Source organism: Artemia sp. Qi Xiang Cuo, chromosome 1, assembly GCF_049724085.1.
Source record: "Artemia sp. Qi Xiang Cuo chromosome 1, ASM4972408v1, whole genome shotgun sequence".
NCBI classification, from domain to species: Eukaryota; Metazoa; Arthropoda; class Branchiopoda; order Anostraca; family Artemiidae; genus Artemia; species Artemia sp. Qi Xiang Cuo.
In genome coordinates, this window is record NC_142794.1 from 25,489,573 (window position 1) to 25,499,394 (window position 9,822).

The window sequence follows — 9,822 nt, forward strand, 5'->3', positions numbered from 1 at the left end:
TGTGTGTTTGTTGTCTCTATGTGAGTGTGTCGTCTCTGTTTTTGTGTCTTCTCTGTATGTTTGTCGTCTCTATGTGTGTGTCACCTCTGTGTATGTCTCGTCTCTGTGTGTATGTTTCGTCTCTGTATGTTTGTCGTCTCTGTGTATGTGTCGTCTCTGTGTGTGTGTCGTCTCTGTGTATGTTTCGTTTCTGTGTGTTTGTCCTCTCTGTGTGTGAGTCGTCTCTTTGTGTCTGTCGTCTCTGTGTGTTTGTACTCTCTGTGCGTGAGTTGGCTCTGTGTGTGTGTGTGTGTCGTCTGTGTGTGTGTGTCGTTTCTTTGTGTTTGTCCTCTCTGTGCGTGTGTTGGCTCTGTGTGTGTGTGTCATCTCTGTGCGTGTGTCGTCTCTTTGTGTTTGAAATTATTTTCTACAATAGCGTAAATATCATGTGACTTGGTACTTTGAAATTATTTTCTAAAATAACGTAACTATCATGTGACTTGGTATTTTGAAATTATTTTCTACAATAACGTAACTATCATGTGACTTGGTACTTTCATATTATTTTCTATAATGGCGTAACTATCCTGTGACTTGGTACTTTGAAATTATTTTCTATATTAGCATAACTATCATGTGACTTGGTACTTTGAAATTACTTTCTACAATAGCGTAACTATCATGTGACTTGGTACTTTGAAATTATTTTCTATAAACGCGTAACTATTATGTTACTTGGTATTTTGAAATTATTTTCTATAATAGCGTAACTATCATGTGAATTGGTGCTTTGATATTATTTTCTACAATAGCGTAACTATCATGTGACTTGGTGCTTTGAAATTATTTTATACAATAGCGTAACTATCAGGTGACATGTTACTTTAAAATTATGTGATACAAAAGTTTAACTTTCATGTGACTTGGTACTTTTAAATTATTTTATATAATAGCGTAAATATCATGTGACTTGGTACTTTGAAATTATGTTATAGAATAGAGTAACTATCATGTGACTTGGTACTTTGAAATTATTTTCTATAATAGCGTAACTATCATGTGATTTCAGCCATTTCTTGTTAATTTTTTTATTTCTAAACTATTGTTGGCTAAAGGCAATTCTCAAAAACAAATCAGAAACCACTCTTGATAGCACAGACTTCAAAAATGAAACTGTGGATAACATACGGGTGATTGACAGCTTTCCCTACAAAAGCATTCCTCAATACACAATTTGACAATCTCTAGTTTTCAATTTTAAAAAAAACCAGCGGGGAATCCCCATTCGTAATTGCTAATCACTTTAACCCTTTAAAAAAAAATCGAAGTATATTTTAAATTTACAACACTGTCCAAACATCACTTGTGTATTATACAGTACACAATCAACCCATCTCCCCCCAAAACACTTTTCAGCCATTTCTTGTTAAATTTTTATTTCAACTTATCCAGACGGGGTTTTCACTAGCAGCTCGGCCCACCGTTCAGCACTATAAGTACTCTAAGAGATCCTTCTGCCATCACCTCACCACTTATGTATTATATGGAACACATCGAAGAAGTAAAGCTATCCGTTATTACAATTCTTTTCTTGTCATCTACAACCACCTTTAAATAAAAATGTGCACGTGAACTCACGATGTACATTCTTATGAAATTCTTTTTCTTGTTGGCGTGAATGTACGCTTGAGTGTACGCTTGAAAGTGCCTTTACTTTTGACCATATTCTTGTAGGCGTGAATGTAGGTATGAAAGTGTGCATGGTCTTGTAGGTTTTCTTGTAGGTTTTCAATCTATTACACTTTTGACCATATTCTTGTAGGCGTGAATGTAGGTGTGAAAGTGTGCATGGTCTTGTAGGTTTTCAATCTATTACACTTTTGGCCATATTCTTGTAGGCGTGAATGTAGGTTTCAAAGTGTGCATGGTCTTGTAGGTTTTCTTGTAGGTTCCGTGGTGCCTATTAGCACACTACTTATACTGCTGCAGGAAAAGTAGAACATGGAAAATGTTAAAGGCCGAGTTTTAGTGAAATAGAGAATGACGGGTTTCTAAAGACCTATATTCAAAGGACATCGGGAAGTATTAGTAAGATCCCTCCTCCCTCCATCACAGAAGTGGCAGCCTCCCCCCCTACACAGGATGCTGCCTACGCCCATGAATATATGCGTGGGGAAAAGAGATTTTTCCGTGGAAGTGGAGCCAGATTTCCTTGCGTTATCTAGAAAAACGATCAAGTTAAATAAAAAAGCAAGTTTGTTTCAACTGAAATTAAGGAGCAACATTAAAACTTAAAACAAACAGAAGTTGTTACGTATATGAGGGGGGTTGCTCCTCCTCACCACCTGGCTCTTTACGCTAAAGTGTGAATTTTCTTATTTCTTTAAGGACAACTCCTGAAACACAAGGCTCGTTTAATTAGAACAATGAGAAACTTTTTTTAAAAGTACTATAAAAGCTTTAGCGCAAAGAGAGAGGTGTCCACGAGGAGCAATCCTCTTCATATACGTAATAATTTCTGTTTAACCGGATGTTTAACTCCTTCACTTGGAGTTCAAATTCTAAAAAAAAATTGCCACAAGAAGTAGCCATAATTTTTTTTTAATATATTAAACATTTACAAAACTTATGTGCTAAATTTAACTGTAATGGTAATGTCTTACATAGCATTTTTCCGCAGTGAGTAATTTATGTTCAGGTTTTAACAAGGTTGTTAAATTTTCACGTTAGCAAAGCATTAAAAAAAAATACGAAAACTTTGTTACCAAGACAGTGAGAAACAGACCATTATGCGCGAATTTTCGGAATTAAATTATGAGCGAATTATTGTGTTCAACATCTCCGTAATTAATTAAAAAAGACTACGGTTGTTTACTTTTTTTGCTCAATTTTTCCTTTTTTTTTATTTAAAATATGAGAAAATGAAATACATTTTAAGAGAAAGAAAAACAATTCTCCGAAGTACAAGGATACTTACTTACTTACTTAAGGCTCCTGCCGCGTTGGGGGCGGCGTAGAGAGCTTCGCAACTCTGCTCCTCCAGGCTGACCGGTCTGCTGCTATTAGTGGGGCCTCGTCGACAGCAATGTTAGCTATCTCAAGGAATTTGTTGAGGCTATCCTTCCACCTTGTCTGAGGTCTGCCCCTGGGGCGAGACCAGCCATGAGCTTTAGCGTCAAAATCGTAGACTATTCGGGCTAGGGTTGTCGTCGGCATACGCAGGAGGTGTCCGAACCATTTGAGAGTACGGTGTGCTATTTGGAGGGAGGATGGCACTTGGGAGGTGTGTGCCAGAAACCTTGCGTTGCTTACAAAATCGTCCCATCGAAGTCCCTCAATCTGACGGAGCTGTTTCTTCTGGCAGACATCTATCATGCTGAGCATTGTTGATTTGAGAGGCCAGGTTTCCGCTGCATAGAGGAGGACCGAGCTTACGGATGCATTATAAATTCGCATCTTCAAGCACCTAGATATATGCGGCATTCTCCAGGGATTGTTGAGCCTTCCGGCGATAGACGAGGCTTTTGACATTCAGCTGCACACCTCTTCCTTTATAGAGCCGTCATTAGACAGCACGGAGCCAAGATAAGTGAAGTTTTTTACAACTTCAACAGGAGCTCCGCAAACAGTTATGTTCTCAGGGGGCGAGACTGGGCTTGGAGGCTCAATTGCCATTACTCAGGTCGGAAACGAAAGACATCATCCCTTTTGTCAAAGAAAAGAAGGAAAAAGCCGACACGTAGTGTAACCAGAAGTCCCAGGAAGAATAGAATTGTCAGATCGAAAATAGATTTCTTCTCCTAAAATGTCCTACCTACCGCATAAGGATTCCCAACCTTCAATCACCGCCTCATTGAATTTATTCAATGCCGAAAATGTTGATGTGAGTGTCAAACACGGATACTATGAACAATTTTATCCACAACAACCCCCCTCCGATAATATCCACTTTCAAATTTATTCCAATGAAGACTACTTTATGGACATGTCTTCAACATTTATAGATTTGCAAATGAAAGTTCGAAAATCCGATAATTCAATGCCAATTCGGGGCGATGGAATATCCTATGAAAATTGTATATTACATAATTTATTTCGTCAAATCAGCGTCTATATCAATGGCACGCTGGTGAGCACAAGCAACAATCTCTCAAACTATACAAGCTATATGCAATTCATGCTGATGACACCCAAGTCATACAAGGAATTGAGAGGCACCTCAATCGGATATTAATATATTACTAATACTGATAGTACAGATGCACTTAAAAATGCTACAACTAGTGAATTACATCTAGTTGGAAAAATATATCATGAAATATTTAATATATCCCAATGGCTGCCGCCTAATGTTAAAGTGGATATAAAATTGACGCTTGCACCTTCCAATTTCATTTTGAGAAAAGAACTTGCTGTCAATCCTAATGTAAGTCTCTCCCTCACCTCGGCAATGCTTCATGTACGCAAACAACAGGTCATGAGTTCTGTTGCATTGGCCGTAGAAAAACTGAGAGCCAATGGTAACAATATTAAACTACTTGTTCCTCATACAATCACCAATTAATGTCATATTGCCATGGGCTCACGCACCTTCACCGATTCATCCTTTATTAATGGTGAAATTCCCTCGAAATTGGCTTCGGCATTTGTAAAAAGCGCCCGTGCAATAGGATCATGGACTGAATGCCCACATAAATTCGAGATGTTTGAATTTTCATCTCTTGTGTGCAAAGTAAATGGCATCCCACTCTGCAATCTCTCTTTTGATAAATCCTATAGACCATTGTACGAGTTGACCATGCACACCCTAGATCATGACTCTCAACTATTTGAAAATGGTATAACCGAAGATATGTTTGCTAAAACACATGGTATCATTGTACTGGATTTGTCTAGCACGCAGGATATGAGTATAGTACGTACAGGGAGTTTGCGTTTAGAGTACACATTTGCCGACCCATTGGCTGAGAGTATTGCACTAATTTCGCTAAATCAATTTGAAACCTATTGGGAAATCACTCCCAAAGGCATTGTTCTACCAGACTTGGCGCCATGAACACCAGTCAAATAATCAATGTATTTAATATGGACCCCTACATGTCTAAATACAGATCCTATTGTCTGCCCTCGGACTATCTTTGGAAAAATTCAACGTGTCAACAATACCTTGATTATTGTTAATAGCAGTCCGTCGACTGTGCTGACGGGTCATTGGCTGTGCATCTTTCAAACAATGAAGACGATTGAATTTTTTGATCCTCTTGGTCTACCCTATACATTCTACACACCCCACTTTAGCAACTATATCGAGAGCAGTGGGAAAACTATTAATTAAAATCTGAAGAGGGTGCAGGATCTAACGACTAACAGCTGCAGCTTCCATGCGCTACTATATTTTGTGTCCCGATGTTGCGGATGTACTTACAAACAGTTTCTCCACGTTTATGTAGACAATCCCCGTCTGAATGACTTTCTAGTGGAAAATATCCTCTCAGACCTATATAGTATTGATTTCAGTGCCCTAAGAGTAAAGTGCTTAAAAAATGTTTGTGAATTTGTTTATTAATAAAATGCATGTATATATATGCAATAATTTCTTTAAATCTGAACTTTAGATTTCTTCATTTTCGATGTATAGGCCACTGTCGTGAACCACTAATGATGGTAAATCATCGGGATTCACTGTATATTGATCTTGATTGACTGCAAATTCAGGGTCACTTTTTCTACAATACAATGTTACTTCACTCTTGTCATATCTCTTTGTATAGTTAATTATACTATTTGCATTCATATTATGAAATTCAAGAGTTTCAATCTGTCTATTTGAAGCAATATCACATACAGTGTTTTCAAGTGGTGAAACACATTCGGTCACAGCCAAATAAAAATCACTTGGTTTATAGTCATAGTAGGTGGTGTCATCACAGCGATGACGTAGAAACCAGATTGTCTTGTTACCCCAAAAGTTGAATCGTAGACCAGATTCCTCTTCCCAGAATAATTTAAATCCGCGACGATACCAATCTCATAGAAATAAACTGAAATCACGTTTGGGATTCTTTCCAATCATAGCGGGGTAAGTATTCTCCCACTGATCACATTTATCATAGTGACAATTGGAGCACAGGTGCCCTCTAGGATGAGAGTCACACACCTCCTAAAGACATGAATTACATCCTTTAATTTGTACTGCATAGCCTCTATGTAATTTACAAGGATTACATAATTTACACTTTTCACTATAGTCATCAATAATTGTACAAGTCTCACATTGATTCCAACTGCCAAGAGTGTACATGCACAATGGACATATATAGAACATTTTTCGGTTTCAGATGTCAACTCACTCACAGCTAAAACGAAACTGATCCTCTTCGTTTGATAAATTCAACGAGAGGGAAATGGGGGAGAGAGGAGTAGCTCTGTGACGTTACCTCTTTCGAATGATGGGGGAGCCATCTACATTGAATCCATTGGCAATGTTTTCAAAAGTATATCCACAATATGATTCTGCCTTGTTCCAATTAATATATCAATAAATTGAGTATAAGCATTTGAATCACATTTTAAAAGTTTCATACAATAGTCCAATGGGGGAGAATCACTCCTCATTATATTGTCAAGTGTTACCTGACAAGAGAATATTCTGTGTTGAAGAGATAACTCGAGAAAATCATCCTCCAAAATCAAATGTTTTTCCATAAACACTAGATTTGATCTAATTCTCTCTTTCTCAAATTTATTCATTTTTCAATCCTTTCACTCCAACTACTGACTCTAGACTGACCCTGATTCGTTAGCCCTAACCAGAAAAGAAAAGGGAACATTTTCGATTTCCAAACAATTTTATTGAATAATTAGAACATCAACATCAATAATACAGAGCATGTACAATCAGCGATACTGTTTATTGTCTTCAATATGTTTCACCAATGCACTTAAAGCACATTGAATTCTATTCACATGCGCTCTATCAACTTTAGCGGCGAAACATAATTGATCCTCCATTTTAAATTTGCTCAAGGATATCACATATCTTGCATATACTGCATCCCATTCCAGACAAAGCCGTGATCCTTTCGTAATTTCCACCGCAATGCTTGGTGCTCTTGTATTATTATCATCAACTCCACTATCAACTTCTAATAGGGTAAACATTCCACTCATCGTCAACACAAATATATATCCAAATGAGTAAAGTCAAACTGTTCTTCTTCTTCTCACTCCTTTGAATTCCATTCACAGACTAATAGACCTAGCCCAAAACTCCCTTCCTTTTTGTCCCTCCGCTAATAATTTGTAACCGACTCGCTGATTGGCTGAGAAGGGGGATGTAACCGACTCGCTGATTGGCTGAGAAGGAAACACGTGATCTAACTGTTTCCGGGAAAGTCATAACATTTGGCTTGAACAACAACAACAAATACTATTTCTGGATCATCCATGACATTCACGAAGGATTACGCAATCAAGTTCTCGGAAATTCACTTCCCCTCGAGTCCTAGATCAATAACATTGCTCCCGTTAGAATTCAATGCGCGTGTGCAACCTTCGCCCCGGAGCTATTACACATAGAAACATCAAATAAATCGATCTTGGAAAAAGAGGTCATTGACCCCATTACGTAATCTTTCTCCCTAGGGAGGCTATGCCCATATTTGGTGTTCGCGTGGGAGTTTTAAAAAAAAGTGTCCGGATCGGGATTCGAAGGGGTGGTGTTATCGTCGGACCTCCTGACCCCTCTCTACTGCCATACAAGCCCAGAATACTGGGCTTCATGCTTTTTTTGTATATATTAGTTATGTAATAAAGATCTCCATTATTAAGAAATTATTAAAGAGTCAAATATTCTTATCGGATTGAAGAAATTCAAAGATTACCACGTGTCAGTTGAAGATTGGCAGGCATTCCACAAAAGAAAACACTTTAAAAGCTTTCGAACGTTTGGGACACCTTACAATCAACGAGATGGCTAAAGACATTGATCTAAGCTTCTATGCTATTCAATCAATGTTGACAAATCTTGGATTTTTAAGTATGATCCGAAAAAGCCGCAAACTTCTCAACGGAAGAGACCAGATTTTCACTGCCGAAGAAAGTGCGACAAAGTCAGTCAAATGTGAAAACAGTACTGGTGATTCTTTTCGGTTCTATGAGTATCGTAAATCATGAGTCTGTCCCAAGGGGGGAGATAGTCCACCACGAACATTCAAAAAGTGTGCTCCTGCATTCGCGCAGAAATGTAAAGTGGATTAGGCTTGCCCTTTGGAGAGAGAAAAATTTAATCCTTCACTACGGCCAGGATTTTAGACCAAAATAAATATTTCTCTGCTTCCACAAAACCATATATTCTCCTGATTCAGGCGCTGCTATCTTCTACCTTATTTTATTTCATGATTTCAGTTTGTTGTGTAGAAGTGGTAAGGGCCTAACCTCAAAGGTTTTCAGAGGCAACGCTGCAGCGTTGCCTATAGTAAAGGCCATATGGCTCCAATGTTTTATGTTTTTTTCCCAGAGGCACTTCATATGGAACTTCAAAGGGGGCTTATTCGTATGGAAATCGAGAGTTCTAGTGCCCTTTTTAATAGTCGAAAATGATTGGAGGGCAACTAGCCCCCCCACCCAAACCCATCATTCCCCCAAACACATCAAATCAAAATTTTCAGATGGCCATTTTGTTCAGCGTAGTTGATTTCTAGATAGAAAATATATTTTTGAGGAAAATAATCTCCCACAACCCTAATCGAAATTGGATTAATTTATGCCTTGGGGGCAAATAAGGTTTATAGGGTCGGTGTTGCCGTAGAATCTTCAACCCAAACTCATACGAATAGAAATTAAAGAGCTCGTGCACTTTTTAATATGCGAAAATAAGGGGAGTGTAACTAGCCCCCCCACGCCCATCATTTCCCCATTCACATCCAATCAAAATTTTGAGATAGCCATTTTGTTTAGCGTAGTTGATTTCCTGATATAGTTGATATTTTTGAGGAGGACACCCCCCCACAACCCTCAGGGCAAGGGTCTTAAGTTATGCCCTGGGGGCATATAAGGTTTTTATAGCAGGCGTTGTCGTAGAAACTTCAAAAAAGGCTCATTCGATTGGAAATCAAAGGGCTAATGCCCTTTTTAATAGTCGAAAATGATTGGAGTGCAACTAACCCCCCCCCACGCCTATCATTTCCCCAAACACATCCTATCAAAATTTTAAGATAGCCATTTTGTTCAGCGTCGTTGATTTCCAGATATAGTTGATATTTTTGAGGAGACACTCCCCCACTACCTTCAAGGCAAGGGATTTAAGTTATGCCCTGGGGGCATATAAGGTTTTTATATAAGGTGTTGTCGTAGAAACTTCAAAAAAGGCTCATTAGATTTGAAATTTAAAAAGCTAGTGCCCTTTTTAATAGTCGAAAGTGACTGGAGAGCAACTAGCCCCCTCCACGCCCTAGTAAAGGCCATACGGCTCCAATGTTTTATTAATATTTATTTTTTTCCCAGAGGCACTTCATACGGAAGGGGTCGTCGTAGAAACTTCAAAGGGGGCTCATTCAATTGGAAATCGAGAGTCATAGTGCCCTTTATAATAGTCGAAAATGATTGGAGGGCAACTAGCCCCCCACCCCAGGCCCATCATTCCCCCACACACATCCAATCAAAATTTTGAGATAGCCATTTTGTTCAGCGTAGCTGATTTTCACATAGAAAATATGTTTTTGAGGACGACAGTCCCCCACAGCCCTCAGGGTAAGGGTTTTAAGTTATGCCCTGTGGGCATATAAGGTATTTATAGAAGGCATTACCGTAGAAACTTCAAAATAGGCTCATTCGATTGGAAAT